This window comes from Lissotriton helveticus, chromosome 12 (genome assembly GCF_964261635.1).
Source record: "Lissotriton helveticus chromosome 12, aLisHel1.1, whole genome shotgun sequence".
Classification (NCBI taxonomy): domain Eukaryota; kingdom Metazoa; phylum Chordata; class Amphibia; order Caudata; family Salamandridae; genus Lissotriton; species Lissotriton helveticus.
In genome coordinates this window covers 698,566,260-698,583,886 of record NC_136073.1, presented here as the reverse complement: position 1 = coordinate 698,583,886, position 17,627 = coordinate 698,566,260, and the positions used below count along the sequence as shown (strand labels likewise).

At 47.1% G+C, this 17,627-nt stretch overlaps 1 protein-coding gene across 7 annotated transcripts in view; it reads right to left on the bottom strand.

The window, feature by feature from the left end:
* Positions 1–8,991, bottom strand: part of CNOT1 (CCR4-NOT transcription complex subunit 1) — a 1,826,813-nt gene extending 1,817,822 nt beyond the window's left edge. For 6 of the 7 annotated variants that reach the window (XM_078668606.1, XM_078668608.1, XM_078668609.1 and 3 more), the window contains exon 1: positions 8,595–8,750. The gene's annotated coding sequence lies outside the window, so the exon portion shown is untranslated. Of the gene's footprint in view, positions 1–8,594; positions 8,751–8,894 lie in introns of those variants that run through there. The other variant, XM_078668607.1, reaches the window with a different exon arrangement.
* Positions 8,992–17,627: the final 8,636 nt, after the last annotated feature.

The window sequence follows — 17,627 nt, the reverse complement described above, 5'->3', positions numbered from 1 at the left end:
CTCCTAGACATAGGTAAGACATCATGCTCATCTCCCACCCCCTGTAACCTCCCCCTACCCAGCCCCTTCCTACACAAATGCCTAAATTACCCTTTATCCCTATGCCCCGACTGGACCTCCCCCCGCAAACCCGCATCCCATAAACCCCCTCCGTCTAAAACCTACTTCATGGGTTTAGCAAACAGCCGCTCCCTACCCTGTCACGCCAATGACATCTGGCTTCTACTATCTTCTACATCCAGGGATGCATTATTCTTAACGGAAACCTGGATTAAAGACTCTTCCAACCCAGACATCGCCTTAGCAGTACCCACTGGTTACAGCTTCGCCGGATTAAGCCATGAAGGCCCCAAAACGGGTGGAGGAATCGCTGTGATCCTAAAAAATGACTTGAAAATTACTTCTAGGAAAATCCCTAAAATCAAGCGTATAGAAGCCCTATACTTCTCAATCACAGACTCCACCACCGCCATCTCGTCAGGGATCTTGGTTTATAACCCCCGAACACCCCTCAAGCTGCCATCTCAGAACTACTGGCAGTCACGGCAGATCTTTCTCTTAAACACCCCCATTTCATGGTACTGGGTGATTTCAACCACCATGTGGACGCAAGCAACTGCGCCTTGCAGCTCCTGGAATCCATGCAAAATTTAAATCTGTCACAAAAGGTAACAGGCCCTACTCATACCGCAGGACACACCCTCGACCTGATTTTCTCGAACTGCGAGAAACTCAAAACCCTCCCCCCCCTTACCCCTAACTTGGACTGATCATTACTTAATATCGTTCGAGGTCCCCCTGGCCCAAACTATCAAACAGGAGTCCGCCATTAGAACACAAGGCAGGAAATGGCACAAGCTCTCATTAGCTACCGTAGAGCAAAAATACCACAACCATCCAAACCCTCTTCCGGACGATCTCGATGTAGCAGCACGTATATTTGACAACGACCTTACGTCTGCTATAGAGGAAATTGCCCCTTTACAAACCCTTACTTCCCGCAGACTAAACCCTTCTGCCCCATGGTTCACTCAAGAACTCAGGGCATACAGAAGCAAATGCAAAAAGCTGGAATGTATCTGGAGACAGCACTACGACCCAGAAGCCAAGTCCTCCTATCGTCAAAGCCTTAAAGAGTTTCGCAAACTCAAACACCACTCCATGGGTACCTACTTCTCAGATACTATTGCCAAGGCAAATAACTTGACCAAGGCCCTCTTTAATATAGTAAAAGACTTCACTCATCCCAGTGCACTGTCCACCCCTGTTCCTATGTCCCAAGCCTTGAGTGACAATCTTGCAAATTACTTTGAAGAAAATATAGCTAATATTGCGGCAACTATCCTTCAGAATGGCTCCAACATTACTGAAGGCCCCGCCACCACCTGCAATCATGCATTTACAGCATTCCAACCACTAACTAAGGAACTTGCCCTGAAGTTTTATGGAATGCAAATCAGGCTCTCCCCTGGACCCAGCCCCGGCATTAATCATGAATGAAATCGCCCCCCTAATCATCGACCCCCTTCGCGATATTTGGAACTCCTCTTTATTCACTGGTGTCATGCCTTCCACCTGGAAACATGCATTACTAATCCCTATACAAAAAAAACAGGCTTAGATCCTTCCTGCCTAAACAACTGCCGGCTGATCTCACTCTTTCCCAAACCCGCCAAAGTACTTGAAAAAGCTGTTCAAAAACAGCTATCACATTACCTAGAATCAAACGCTTTGTTCCACGATACCCAATCGGGTTTCAGACCGGACTACAGTACCGAGTCGGCACTACTCGAGGTATCAGAGTCGATTCGAGAATGCACGGATAGGGGAGAGGAGGCCATGCTAGTCCTCCTCGACCTATCCGCGGCATTTGATACCATCTCTCATGACACTCTTCTGACTCGCCTACAAGAGATAGGTATCAGCGGGCCCCCCTCTCATGGGTAAAATCTTTTCTTACCAACAGAACCCAACAAGTGATGCTGGGACCCTTTCTTTCCTCCAAGAAATCACTGACTTGGGGCGTTCCACAGGGCTCCGCCCTTAGCCCGCTCCTCTTCAATGTTTACCTCACACCTCTAGCAAAAGTGGTGGAATCATGGGGCGTCAAAGTAACCTTTTACGCTGACGACACCCAACTGGTGTTCTCTTTCAAAGAACACTTTGAAAAATCATTCGACAACTTTCGCCACTGCATGCTGAACATCGCCTCCTGGATGTCCGCGAATAATTTAAAACTCAATACAGATAAGACAGAAGTCTTATTCTTCAATCAGAAATCTCCCTTGCCCTCCAATCTCTGGTGGCCGTCCGAACTCAACCCTCCGCCAGAACCAGTCCAAGCCGCCCGAAACCTAGGATTCCAATTCAACACCTCACTCTCCTGCAAAACTCAAGTCAACAAAGTAACACCAGCCTGTTTCGGGAAGCTACGAATGCTAAAAAAAAAAAAAAACCCCTTTCTACCTTTGGACTCTCGAAAAACAGTAGTCCATGCCCTTATCACCACCCATCTGGACTACGCTAACAGCTTATATGTAGGTGCTCCTACCTACATCATTAACCAACTTCAGAGAGTCCAAAACGCAGCAGCCAGGCTGGTATGCAATATCCCTTACCGCCATTCCATCTCACCCCACCTGATCAAACTTCACTGGCTACCTATCAGACTGCGCATCCAATTTAAAGCCTTAACTCTGGCTTTTAGAGCCCTCAATGATCGAGGCCCCACATACCTACGCCGCAGAATGAGGTTTTCACAATCCCCACGAAACCTCAGATCCAACCATTTACGCCTCATGGTATGCCCCCGTTATCGTCTTGCACGTACGGGAGGAAGGGCTCTCGCAGTTGCTACATCCAAACTCTGGAACCAACTGCCTACAGAGTTAAGATTTTACATCAGAATCCCTATTTCGAAAAAAACTGAAAACCTGTTTTTTCTCCCAAATTTAATCCTAAATGCCTCCTCTCACACTGCCCTGACTCTTCAGAGATAAGGTCTTCAGCGCCGGGACACCTCCGTCGGAGGTAGCTGTGCGCTCTACAAAATACTAAAATAAATAAATAAATAAACGTAGCTCTATATTTTCATTTATAGTTCACACAGATTGCCTGCTTCCCTCTAAAATGAACCAGTAGAGTGTATTCATGACAGACTCAATGATTGTTAAGTGTCCAACAGTTGCCAAGCACGACCAAATAGTCACTGTTCCATAAACAAGTATGGCAGCTTGCATGAGGTTCTTGTATTGATAAGCAGTACCATCCATTACAAGCATGTACAACAGTAGAGCAACTGTACTTCGATCTCATACATCCATGATACATTGCTTTATAAGTATTATGTATAGTTATGGTCTATTTTGGAAACCTAGGCCACACAGCAATGTTTTTAGATAGAGGGGGTAGTCTCAAAGCTACCTTCCAACAAACGAAATACGCAAGTCTTTTCCTAATGGCACAATCATGAGATTTAATGTTTATCCCATCAGTAAAGGTATCTAGATCCCTGGATGTAGCTATGGTCTTCGGAGAATCTTATGAGGAGGCTTGGGCAAAATTCGCGGAATATGCTTTTTTTTAAATTACATTAAAATTTTGCAGAATTCCACGACAGGGAAGAGTGGTCATTTGGCACTATTTTCTTATAACAAAATAACCCGCTCTTCCAAAAATGGATGCACGGATGAATTTTAGATCAAGAAAAGAGTGCAGCCAAATACCACTAGCGCCCTGCATACACAGCAGTGAATAAAACTTAATCACAGCACAATATTTAATAAAACCTCTGCTGAGTGGTACGCAGCAGTTTGCAAACTTCAGAAACCACTACATAAATTTCAATTCCACCGGCAGAGCTTTTAATTTACCATCAATTTTCTCCATTTCTATACAATTCTTCATTCAATGGAATGATGTACTTTCACTGTTGAAATACTCTTAAAATGCAAACACAAGGATATGATGGACGGAGCGCTGGAATCTTTCAGACACTCAGTCACATGATCTGGGTCGAATCCATCTTCATTCTTTAGCTCACTTCACCACCCCAGTTCAGACCACGCCATTTGTAAATCAGTCTAGGCACTGTGCCTCATGGGAACAGTCAAGCCCAAACTGCCAAGCTAGGTTTTCCCAGGACTGGAAACAAGAATCCTGGGACCAGTTTCAGGGCAACACCCACTCAGCAGCCAGGCTAGTTTGAATAAAGTGGCAAAGTGAGCATGGGTCAACATCAGGCCATGGAAAGGGTGGTATCTTGACACTATTAAATAACACCTTGAAACTTCAAGTTTTATCCGTTTGTAATGATACACCATATTGCACTTACTAGGGGGTAATACCTCTCTTAATACATTTCTACAATAGCAATTTTGGGGGTGAAATGGCAAAAGTTGCCGATTTGTTGGAAGGAAAATTAACTGTAGCAACTCAGAACTGTAAGAAGGCACCCAGTATTTTTTGGGTGGGTGACCTTAACGCGCATAGCTGCCCCTAAAAAGCCCCAATACGAATTGTGGATTTCTCAATGAGGAAGGGGGTATTGCGCACTTTATCCACAATCCATATGGTGAGACCCTTAACAGACTTCTTTTTATGCAAAATTTAGAAATAATGAATCATTTTAACGAGTCCTCAGGTCACTTACAGTATACTTTTGGATCAATTTCCCATGGATCAACCATTGATTATGCAATTACCTCAGCATCCCTTAAGTCTATCATAAAAGTAACTTTCACTAGTTTCAGTGACCATGCGGCTATTACTGGTCACCTGGCTTGGAAAGGGATACAGGCCAAACAACACACCTAAAAACACGAACAACTAGGAAAAATGGCACAGTGTTAAAAGGGGGCAAAATTGATCAGGAAAAACTCGTCCCCTCAGTAGTTTCAAATCAGTATAATAAAATCATAACATGACTAACCAAATCACGATCCAACTAAGATTGTGACAGCCTTCAAGTCATTACTGCGCTAGGGAAAAAAACTTAACGACAAACAGCATAGCAGCCATACCCATTACCCCGTGGTGGTTTAACCAAAATTGTACCAGGGCGCTCTCAAACCTACACAAGGCCATTAGGACCACCCCGAGACAGAGCGCGGGTTAAGCTATCATGGAACCTTTATAAAGACGCCAGGAAAGCCAGACTAGAAAGACTGAAAGACTGAAAGAGAAAGCTTGGGAACAACTTCAGCAGGCTTCTACTACAAAAAACACAAGGGAATTTTGGAAGGCAATTAATGCCCCATTTCTGAAATCATCCCTTAACCCCAACCTAGAGAGTGATGTGGAAGAAGATTCATGGGTGGTTTACTTTTCAAAAATATGTGGAACTGGGAGCAAGGGAAGGCAACTGCACATCAATACCATTAATCTTAATGCACCCCATGTTCTTATTTTTAGCCTTTTTGAGGTAAGGGAAACTCTTTCTCGATGTACAAATAAGGCCCCGGGCCTGATTACACCAATAGACTGATTTGGGCCCCAGTTCTGACCAATGTTTTTAACGTGCTGGCTAAAGATGGCCCACCGAAGTCAGTCAAAATCTATTATAATCCTGATATTTAAAAAAGGTGGAGAAATCGGAGCCGCAAAAATAATACGCCTATCTCACACCTGGATAGTATGGCTAAACTCATGGGTCAGGTCATATTGAATAGACTGGAGGAATGGGCTACTAACAATCTCCCAATCCCTACCCATTATGGCTTTACGAAGGGAAAAGGGACTCCGGCCCAGTGTTTAAATCGGAGTTTGCTCATCACCAAATATTCACACACCAATCAAGGCAAGCTTTACTTGGCCTTCATGGACCTCTCAGCAGCTTTTGACTGCGTGGCTCATCTGTGAGGAATTATGAAGGATACGGGGGGGCTTGACTAGGCCATCATTTTTTTTTATCAAACAACTATATTCCAGGGAAGCGGCTTGTGTCCGCTATGGAAAGCAGAGAGCTCACTAGGCGGTTCACTATCAAAAGGGGAGTCCGTCTGGGGTGCTTTCTCGCTCAGTTTCTCTTCTCTTTGTAAACCAACGAAGTTGCCGCATTCCCATCCTGCTCTATGCAGATTATGCGGTTTTAATAGCACATACAGGCCTTGCGCTTCAGAAGCTTTTAGACACCTAAGTTAACTTCATGTATAAATTAGATTTGCAAACGATACCAAATCTTTTATTTTAGTGACTAGGCAGAAGGCAAAGAAACCCTCATTATTTTATATGGTGAGACGGAGTGGCTCAGACAGACACCTTCTACTTAGGTATGACATTGGATAGAACACTATCTTGGCCCAAAATGGTAAGAAATAGGGGCTCAATGTTAGAAAAAGTATTGGAGCTTTACTTTCTTTTACCAAAGCTTTAGGTTCAAAAACCTTAGGACGTAAAAAAAAATTGCTAAGCCCACTGCAGTAGCAACCTAACAGAGCAGGTGTCTGGGGACATACAAAGCACACTTCACTGCAATAAGTGTGAAGATATTTTGGGGAAGAACCTGGTGGGCCTCCCTAAAAGTAGTTGTAACTAATTGTCATATTGAGTTGACTGTTCCTTACATATCAGACCAGATATCCCTGGGCCCCAAACCTCCTATAGTACTCTATATGGAGCATGGACTCAATCTTATCAAGCAGTTCCTGGTTGCTTTGAAACCTGAAAAAAAAAATATCTCGTGGCTACTGTATGTTAAAAATAGCCTGATCTCTTTAGGTCTAGAAACTATATTTGAAACCTCGAGGTCTTGCCAGAATATCCCATAAAAAGCAATTAGGGAAAGTTTTTTTTTTAATTTAATGGTAGAAAAAAACGATCAAATCAACAGTACCAAATATATAGTGCGATTATATTGCGAGGGACCATTATTTAATCGAGGAGCAATTTTCATATCTGATGGCTATGATGAACCCGTACCACAGATTTATACTGTTTAGATTAAACTTAATACCCTGTATGTTGCGGCACCCATCAGACATACTCTCATTACAAGCTTTACCGCTCTGCCCTTGTGATGGGGTGTCCACCCAATCTGACACATTTTATTCTTAGGTAAGTTTTATCTGGAAATCAAAAGATTTATTCTGCCAATGCGCAAACAATTTTAGACAATGTCGTCTGGGTCTGTCGTTTTTAAAATCGTTGCCAGATCATTTTGTTATTGTGTTGCATCCTTTTTAAGTCTTTCAATAAAGACCGGAAAACTGTACAATCTCCCGGAATGTTTTTATTGTTGGTATTCTTTTTTATGAAATTGAATAATGATGTCTTATTTAAGTATTTTCATGATCTGTATCCACAGTTCGAATTAAGTTATTTGTGAGTTCTGAAGGGAAGACACAGACACCATAACCATCTCAAGACTGATCATCATCACTTCAGTTACAAATACCATACCACTATATAAGAAAACACGAACTGCATCCTAATGACAGGGCGGCCATAACACTCTTTCCATTACTATTATAAAAGCACAAATACGCTGAATAGACAATTCAGCCTATCTACTGAGTATTTGAGCACATGGTTGCACCTCATTCTTTGAAAAGCCAATAATTGTGTATGAACTAAAATATATATGGAATACTCGGACCATGCTTCCAACTTCATTGACAAAATAAAATATTTTGGTCCCAAATATTTTAACCTTTAGCCAGAAATCTTTCAATCACACTCCAGAAGGGAACCAAAAAAGCATGTAAAAATTGAGCACTTCGCGACTTAAAAGGGCAACATAAAGTACAAAGTAGTTTCCAAGTCTACGATTAAGAAAGCACTATAGGACAATCAACCAGTATGAAAAGCACTCAAACGACAATACAGTATTTTTAGGGAGACAAACGGGTGACACATTCAGTACAGCACTGATGGGGGAAGAGTTTAACTCTAACCCCTCCCACTCCGTTAATACGGAGCAGCATGGCAGGAAGGATCTTTGACGTAGGGACGATAGATGTGGCGGTGTCGCTGCCCTCTCAACATCGTATCAACCCACCAACACTTTATTATTTTTTTAAGTGCCTAAAGAATAGGGGCACAGCTTCTAAATTAGTGGGAACACTGTGCTCGGATGTCTCCAATGTTAAGAACATATACTGAAGAGACAAAAACCAGTTTCCTATTTACAGGAACAATACAAGTGCTATTATATTGTTGTTAATGCCACTGTTGCCATCCCCACTGGCTGAGAAGATATAATGGAACTGCGATCAATAAAAGCAAACGTTGATGGATAGATCCTCTTTGGGTGGTTAATATACCACAACTGAAAGAGACTTGAAGGTATGGTTATGGCTAATCGGCAAGAGTTGCCGTCACCTTTATTGTGGACAAAGTGGACGAATAACAGCAGACAACTTCAAACCCCAGTTGTGATCTCCTTTAAAGTGGCAAAAAGGGTTCAATGGGGACAATGAAATCCCGTTCCAATATATCGCACCGGTAGGGGTTAGAACTCACGCTCTGAGGCGGAAGCACACTGCCCCACGTCAAACCAAGGAAAACACGCGACCGTACTAAGAAATGAGAAGGTGCTCTGACCTCCCCTTCTTTGTCCCAACACTTCACCTACACCGGGAGCTCAGTTTTCTCACCTCGGCAGCTCCCCTGTCCCCTCGCGAGGCTCACTCTTTCGGTTTTTCGCTTGTTTGCCTACAAAATGGCGCTGGAGGTCGCGCGCCCACGTCGCGGCCTTTCCCCTCCCCGCTTCTATTTCAGCCGCTAAAACGCCCCGCCTACATCCCTCCACCTTCTTGCCCGCTTTGCTCCAGCGCACGCGTAATAACAATCAAACAAAACTACTGGCGACCAATCCAGGGTTACGCTGTGCAGTCTCGCGCCTGCGCTCGAGCTTGCTGCCCAATAGTGAAAGAGAAAAATATTCATTGCGTTACCCCTTCCCAGTGTTTCTGGGTCGCACCTCTCTTTCTTCCAACAGCTTCCGCGCCTGCGCAGAAAAGACCCCTACCAATTGGACCAAATGACTCTTTTCTTCCTGAGCCGACTATACCACCGACAGGAAGTAGAGTGGACTGTACCATCATATCCAGAAAGCGAGGGGTGTTTCATTTTTTTCAAGTGAAGCGCTCTCTAACGTTGCAACAGTAACTGCTACTTCCGTTCTTGTCGAAACTAATGACGGAAAATTGTTGTTTAGTACACACCCTATGGTATAGCGTGTTTTTGCAGTGTCACAAAGCAACTCTCCTGTTTACCGAAGTCTATCTTACTCCATTCACTAAACTATAAATAAAGATGTGCGTTTTCTTTTATCACCCCTCGTGAAGAATGGTTGGCTGCTTCTGCTGTGATGCTGAATGGGCGAGGCAAAACAGGATCTTTTAAACTATAAGAGGTTCACATGCAGAGTTTAATTTCGGAGTTCGTGGTCTGTAAACCGGGGGGGGGGCTTTTGTAATAGTCATTCTGACACTTAGAGTTAGCGCTGAGGCAATTTCAGACGGAAGCTAGCCAAAGTAAAGCCATTTGTATCTTCCAAAATCGGGAGTCTCGCTTGAAGTTCTTCTATTATTACCATGTATGCTGTTAAGCGGCTCAGCATGTATTTTATGTGTTCCATTTAGTAAGTGTGAATTAGATATCAGTAGGTTTTTTTCATTTTTCCTTTTCAGGAGGTGTATGGAATTTTACATTTGTAAATTTCACATCCATGTAATCTTTCCGAGATGAGTGAAACAAGCATTGCCACAGTCAATAGGTCTCGCCTTTGGGACCATATGTGTTTAGAGGGAGCTATTGGTTTTGCCAATGTCTTTAAGCTATGTTGTAGAGCAGAGGTCCAGGGGCGGCTCTAGGGTCATGGCGGCCCTGGGCAGGGAGCGTAGGTAGGGGGCCCTGGAAGAGGGGGTCAGGGTGGGGCGGAGCGCTGAGGCAAGTGAAGAGGGGGGGTCAGGGTGTTTGGAAGTGGAACAGAGCCGGAGGCCGCCAAATCCCTGCCAGGGGCCGCCACGCAAATATGTATCCATCCTCAGAGGATTATTATATTAAGGATATATATTATATATTAAATTGGCATGGTGGCCCCTGGTGTTTGGTGGCCCTGTGCAGGTGCACAGCTTGCACATGCCTAAGGCCGCCCCTGAGAGGTCTTCAAACTTTTTGATGCCGAGACCCCCTTGTAAAACCTTTTTAGGCGTAAGGACCCCCTTCCAACAAAAGTTTCTAGAAACTGGTACTCCTCATCATCAACTTTTGACAACCATGTTAGACCTCATCACATCCATCCATCATTCATCCACCCACACTTTCACACATCCATCCATCCACCCTTTCATTCTTCCATACATACATACATACATACATACATCCTTCATCCATCCACCCTTTCATCCTTCCATCCACACATCCATCCTTTACCCATCCACCCTTCCATCCATCCACCCATCATTCATCCAGCCACCTTTTCACACATCCATCCATCATTCATCCATGCAACCTTTTATCCATCCATACACCCATCCACCCTTTCATCCTCCCACCCATACATCCATCCTTCATCCATCCACCCTTTCATCCATACATCCATCCACCCACCCTTTCATCCATCCATCCACCCATCATTCATCCCCCCACCTTTTCACACATCCATCCATGCAACCTTTTATCCATCCATACTTCCATCCTTCATCCATCCACCCTTTCATCCTTCCATCCATCCATCATTCATCCCCCCACCTTTTCAAACATCCATCCATGCATCATTCATCCATGCAACCTTTTATCCATCCATCCATCCTTCATCCATCTACCCTTTCATCCATCTACCCTTTCATCCTTCCATCCATCCATCCTTCCTTCCATCCATCCACCCTTTCATCCATCCATCCACTCTTTCATCCATCCATCCACCCTTTCATCCATCCACTCATCATTCATCCACCCACCTTTTCACACATCCATCCATCCACCCATCATTCATCCAACCCACCTTTCCTGTGCCTGCCTGCTGGGCGGGGGGAACGTGTCACGGGACCCACAGCTCCAGGCGCGCAACATCCATTGAACTCAAAGGGCTACACTACAGCCTGCTCCCCCAGCCCCCCCCCCCTCTGAATTTGTAGTCCATTCATTTTTTCTATGAAATTACGTACTATTGTTATTATCTACCAGACGTGCTGCAAAATAGACTTACTTAGAATATCCGTGTTCCTTTTCAGATCCAACATTCATTCAAGTTCAAGTTCCAAAATTTGTATAGCGCACTACTCACCCAGAGGGTCTCAAGGCGCTTGAGGGGTGAGGGTGATTTACTTCTCGAATATCCAGGTTTTTAGTTGCTTTCTGAAGGAGAGGTGGTTCTGAGTGAGGCGGAGGTGAGTGGGGAGAGAGTTCCAGGTTTTGGCCGCTAAGTAGGAGAAGGATCTTCCTCCCATGGTGGATCTGTGGATGCGCGGAATTGCGGCGAGGGCTTGATTGGACAATCGTAGTTGGCGGGAGGGGGTGTAGAAGGATAGACGCGTGTTGAGGCATTCGGGTCCTAGGTCGTAGAGGGCTTTGTGTGCGTGGGTGAGGAGACGGAACGTTATTCTCTTGTTGACAGGGAGCCAATGAAGGTCTTTCAGGTGGCCAGAAATGTGAGCATGCCGAGGGATGTCCAATATGAGTCTGGCTGAGGCATTTTGGATGCGTTGGAGTTTTTTCTGTAGTTTGGCTGTGGTTACGGCGTAAAGGGTGTTGCCGTAATCCAATCGGCTTGTGACCAGTGCGTGGGTGACCGTCTTTCTTGTTTCGGTGGGGATCCAACGGAAGATTTTTTTGAGCATTCGTAGGATGTTGAAGCAAGATGATGAGACGGCGTTGACTTGTCTGGTCATCGAGAGGGAGGAGTCCAGGATGAAGCCCAGGTTACGTGCGTGGTCTGTGGGTATGGGTGCGGTTCCGAGGGCCGGTGGCCACCATGAGTCGTCCCAGGCAGAGGGGGATGGCCCTAAGATGAGAACTTCTGTTTTGTCCGAGTTTAGTTTTAAACGGCTGTTCTTCATCCACTCGGCTACTTCTTTCATTCCTTCGTGTAAGTTGGTTTTGGCGGTGATTGGGTCTTTGGTTAGGGAGAGGATCAGCTGGGTGTCGTCTGCGTAGGAGATGATGTTGAGGTTGTGTTGGCGAGCGATAGAAGCGAGAGGACTCATGTATACGTTGAAGAGGGTGGGACTGAGTGATGAACCTTGTGGTACGCCGCAGATGACTTCGGTGGCCTGTTTTGGGCATAGTTGTCAAGTCGATCCTTGAATGCTGATTTCTTGGTGGATCGGATCAGTTGGTGGTGTTTGCGGGTGGCGTTCTTGAAGGTGGCTAGGTTGTCAGTGGTAGGGTTTTTTAGGTCTCGTCCTTTACCATTCCGAAGGAATGGGAAATGGCGAGAATTCAAGTGCTCGAACTGATTGTCAAACCACCGCTTTTTTTCGTGGCGTTTTCTTCGAGTGCACGTGGCCACAGGCACGCGCTTTTGGCCCATACACTTTCATGGCCATCTGTTCCTCAATGTCCCTCCCACCCTTCGTTTGATCTTGCCGCGAGTTCAGGTTAATGGTCCTCCCCCAGCACAGAGCGCGCATCGCGGCTGCACAGCACATCAAAGGGCTTCTCCCAGCGTGTGCTGTGCGGCTTCTCCTCCCCTAATTATGTGGCCGGCCGTACTTGTGTTTCCCGGCCGCTTCCCGGCCACTCTTGTATTTAATTAGCAGCAGCAGCATTTCTCCTGCGCCAGGCCACATCAAAGGCTCTGTGCCACTTTCACCCACACAGCAACACTTACAGACACGCAACGCCACTCACACCCACGCAAGCCCACTATCATCCACGCAACACCACACTCACCCACGCAACGCCACTCACCCAAGCAACACCACTCACACACGCAACGCAACTCATCCACGCAACGCCACTCACCCAAGCAACACCACTCACACACGCAACGCAACTCATCCACGCAACCCCACTCATCCACGCAACCCCACTCATCCACGCAACCCCACTCACACACGCAACGCCACTCACACACGCAACGCCACTCACACACGCAACGCCACTCACACCCACGCAACGCCACTCACACCCACGCAAAGTCACTCACACCCACGCAAGCCCGCTATCATCCACGCAACACCACACTCACCCACGCAACGCCACTCACCCAAGCAACACCACTCACACACGCAACGCAACTCATCCACGCAACCCCACTCATCCACGCAACCCCACTCACCCACGCAACGCCACTCACCCACGCAACGACACTCACCCACGCAACGCCACTCACCCACGCAACGCCACTCACCCACGCAACGCCACTCACCCACGCAACGCCACTCACACACGCAACGCCACTCACACATGCAACGCCACTCACACACGCAACGCCACTCACGTTGCCACTCACACACGCAACGCCACTCACACACGCAACGCCACTCACACACGCAACGCCACTCACACACGCAACGCCACTCACACACGCAACCCCACTCACACACGCAACGCCACTCACACATGCAACGCCACTCACTTACGCAACGCCACTCACACATGCAACCCCACTCATCCACGCAACGCCACTCACACACGCAACGCCACTCACACACGCAACGCCACTCACGTTGCCACTCACACATGCAACGCCACTCACACATGCAACGCCACTCACACACGCAACGCCACTCACACACGCAACGCCACTCACACACGCAACGCCACTCACACACGCAACGCCACTCACGTTGCCACTCACACACGCAACGCCACTCACACATGCAACGCCACTCACACACGCAACGCCACTCACACACGCAACGCCACTCACACACGCAACGCCACTCACACACGCAACGCCACTCACACATGCAACCCCACTCACACACGCAACGCCACTCACACACGCAACACCACTCACTTACGCAACGCCACTCACTTACGCAACGCCACTCACTTACGCAACGCCACTCACACACGCAACCCCACTCATCCACGCAACCCCACTCACACACGCAACGCCACTCACACATTGTGGGTGCAGATTGTTGGTGCAGATTGTGGGTGCAGATTGTGGGTGCAGATTGTGGGTGCAGATTGTGGGTGCAGATTGTGAGTGCAGATTGTGGGTGCAGATTGTGGGTGCAGATTCAGAGTGCAGATTGTGGGTGCAGATTGTGGGTGCAGATTGTGGGTGCAGATTGTGGGTGCAGATTGTGGGTGCAGATTGTGGGTGCAGATTGTGGGTGCAGATTGTGGGTGCAGATTGTGGGTGCAGATTCAGGGTGCAGATTCAGGGTGCAGATTCAGGGTGCAGATTCAGGGTGCAGATTCAGGGTGCAGATTCAGGGTGCAGATTCAGGGTGCAGATTCAGAGTGCAGATTCAGAGTGCAGATTCAGAGTGCAGATTCAGAGTGCAGATTCAGAGTGCAGATTCAGAGTGCAGATTGTGGGTGCAGATTCAGAGAAAACTCAGCAGCACCACCACCATTGCAATGCAATAGGTCTCGTTTTAACGCAAATTTAAGCTATAGGCCTTGTAAATGACAAAGCCTTTTATTTATGTTCCAAAAACCAGAACGCAAAAATAAAGGGCATTATCATTTACAATGCTAATAGTTCAGACTCGCGTTATTGCGAGACCTATTGCATTTCCAATGCTTGTTCTCCAGGTTTTCTCGAGAGTCCGGTAGAACTTCTTGGATTTCTTAAGGTCATTGTTGAACCAGGGGGCTTTTTTGTTACCTTGCTTGATTAGATGGTTTTTCAAGGGTGCTAGTTCGTCTGCGCTGTGGGTGATCCATTGTGTGAGGTTGGTGGCTGCTTGGTTTGGGTCCGATGAATTGGCAGGGGGGTTTTGTTGAAGCGATGTGAAGAGCTGGTCGGTGGTGATTTTGTTCCAGTTTCTTCGGGGAATAGGTTGTGGGGGGGTTATGGGTCGTGGATTTTTTGTAGTGGAAGTGAACGCAGCTGTGGTCTGTCCAATGGAGAGCTGTGATGTGATCGAAGGAGATGTGCTTGCTGGAGGTGAAGATAGGGTCAAGCGTGTGTCCGGCAGAGTGGGTGGGGGTGTCAACTAGTTGTTTGAGCCGAGATTGGCCAGGTTGTCCAGAAGGGTGGTGGTGTTGTTGTCGTTTTTCTTATCCAGGTGGAAGTTGAGGTCTCCCAGTAGAATGTAGTTCTCGGATGGGAGGGCATGAGGGCTGATGAAGTCAGCGATGTCTTCACTGAATTGTGAGCGAGGTCCTGGGGGTCTGTAGATAAGGGTGCCTCTGAGTGTGGTTTTGGGGTCGGTGAGAATCTGGAAATGAAGGTGGTTCGGCGGTAGCGAGGTTATCGTCGGAGCTGGTTGTGATGCGGATGGTGTTCTTATGGACAATGGCGATGCCTCCTCCTGTTTGGTTGATGCGGTCCCTTCAGATGATCTTGTAGGTGTCCGGGATGGCTATGGCGATGTCGGGGGCTGATGAGGCGTTCATCCATGTTTCTGTAAGGAAGGCGACGTCCGGCGATGTAGGTTCCAGAGATCGATGGAATGTCTGTGGATTGAGCGGGTGTTGAGCAGGAGGCACTTTAGGTGGTTGGTGTTGGAGCTCTGTTTGGAGTTAGAGGATTTGGTGTGGGTTCTGATGCAGTCGAACTTGCAGGAGTGGCAGGTGAAGGGTCCATGGGTGTGGCCTGGGACGGCTTGGATGCAGGTAGGGAGCCGGCCGGGGTTAAGCGCAGAGAGGGTAGCAGCGTCGTATATTATGCGGGTGGAATGGGATTTGCGAGGACCAGGGGGTCTGGCGCTGGGCGCGGTCCAGGCGCAGACGGGCGTAGACGGGCTTACCTTTGGCGCGCATGGGGCGCGTCCGCTGCGCGTGGACGCTGCGCGCGTAGGCATCTGCCATATGTGGATAGTGGAAGGGGAGGGGCGAGGGAGGAGCAGTTGGGAGGCGGGAGCGGGGTGGAGATCAGGGCAGGGAGGCACGACAACAACAACAAAAATGGCAGCAATCCAATATCGAAATAGGATTGGGGCACAATCGGAAATAGCGCGATGCAAATGGCAGTGGCACCGGCACAATCAGGCACAAATGAGTCTACAGGCAGCACAGCACAATTTCAAATTATCGTCTAAGCGCACCTTGGCAATCAAGCGCTACGATCTAATTGACATAAGCAATTAATAAATAATAAACAGACGGGGCAATCTGGTGCTACGATCTCAAATTAATAATTAATCAGGCTAAAGCAGTTGTGGGAGAAAGGCGAGATAAGCACTCAGCAGTGTGGCGGTAAGCGCTACGATACCAGGCGAAGCAGGGAGCAGCGTGGGGAGCGACCGCTTCTGAAGGTAGCATTGATTTTTTTTAGTTACCCTTTGAAATTACTATAACTTTAAATATGCTACAATACAAGAATTTTCAGCAATCGAGGAAAAATTCTGTTTTGCCACTGAAAACCTTTTAATACAAAGAAAATGTGTTTGTATTTTTTGGGGGACTTTTGCTGTTATTTGGCACCACCACTAGATAGCGCCTGTAGTCTGCTGCCTTACCCCGCTATATTGAGGCACCAACCCTGGTTATGTGGAGGAAGAGTGACTAATTGAACAATTCAGTAATTCAGCACAGAAGAATAAAGATTATCCCAAACTGTTAAAGCTTACCTTTAATATCAGGATAATGCTTTGCATGATGCACAATACAGCCTGCTCCCCCAGCCCCCCCCCCCCTGCCCAGCTCATGTATGTGAGCCCGGCTGAAACAGCTTCAGGGACACACACAGCCACACCCGAGTACTTGACAGGTCTTTAAAAGACCTTTTACTTGTTAATGAGGCTTTGATGTTTTTCACACCTCGGTGTGAATTAGGCCTCCGCTGTGAGCACCCTCGATCAGCCCAACACCAGGAACTGCATGCTCTAACAGAATCTGCGACCCCCTTCCAAGGACTCCACGACCCCCCTGGGGGTCGCGCCCCCCAGATTGAAGACCTCTGTTGTAGAGCATTGTGGCGGCTGTGCAGCATGTTGAAAAGTTTTATTAAAAAAGTGTTCAAAGCATTTTTGATACCTTATACCTTAACAAGAATACATTATGTACAACTGAACGACCCTATTAAAAAAAGAACACTAACATTACTTATAGTTCTTTTGTCCTTGCAATGCTGGCAACGTATCCCTGACTGTTCTAATACTTGTGTGTTATAGCTTTTTTGTGCTATGGGCGAGGCAAAGAAAAATAAGAGTGTGGAGGTTGGAAAGTAGTACCTGAAGTACAACACAAGCAGTGGACGGACACTAGGGGAGAATCAACAGATGACAGATTCCGAGGGTAGATCGAGGTGGTGGTGTGCTGGTCTGGAGAAGAATAATGCTGAGTTATGTTGAGGTAGTTGTGCACTGTGCTTAGGTGGTGCTGTGTTGAGGTGAAGCATTGACGCTGAAGTGGTGCTGTGTTGTGTGGTGGTGTACTTGTGCGGAGGTGGGGCAGAGTGATGATGCCTTGGTGGTGCTCGGGTGATGCTGTGGTGGTGCTCGGGTGACGCTGCACTGGTGCTGCACTAATGCTGCGTTGGTACGGAGGTGGTGCTGGGGTAATGCTGAGGAGATTCGCTGGTGCTGAGTATTGCTGCTGTGAGGCTGAGATAG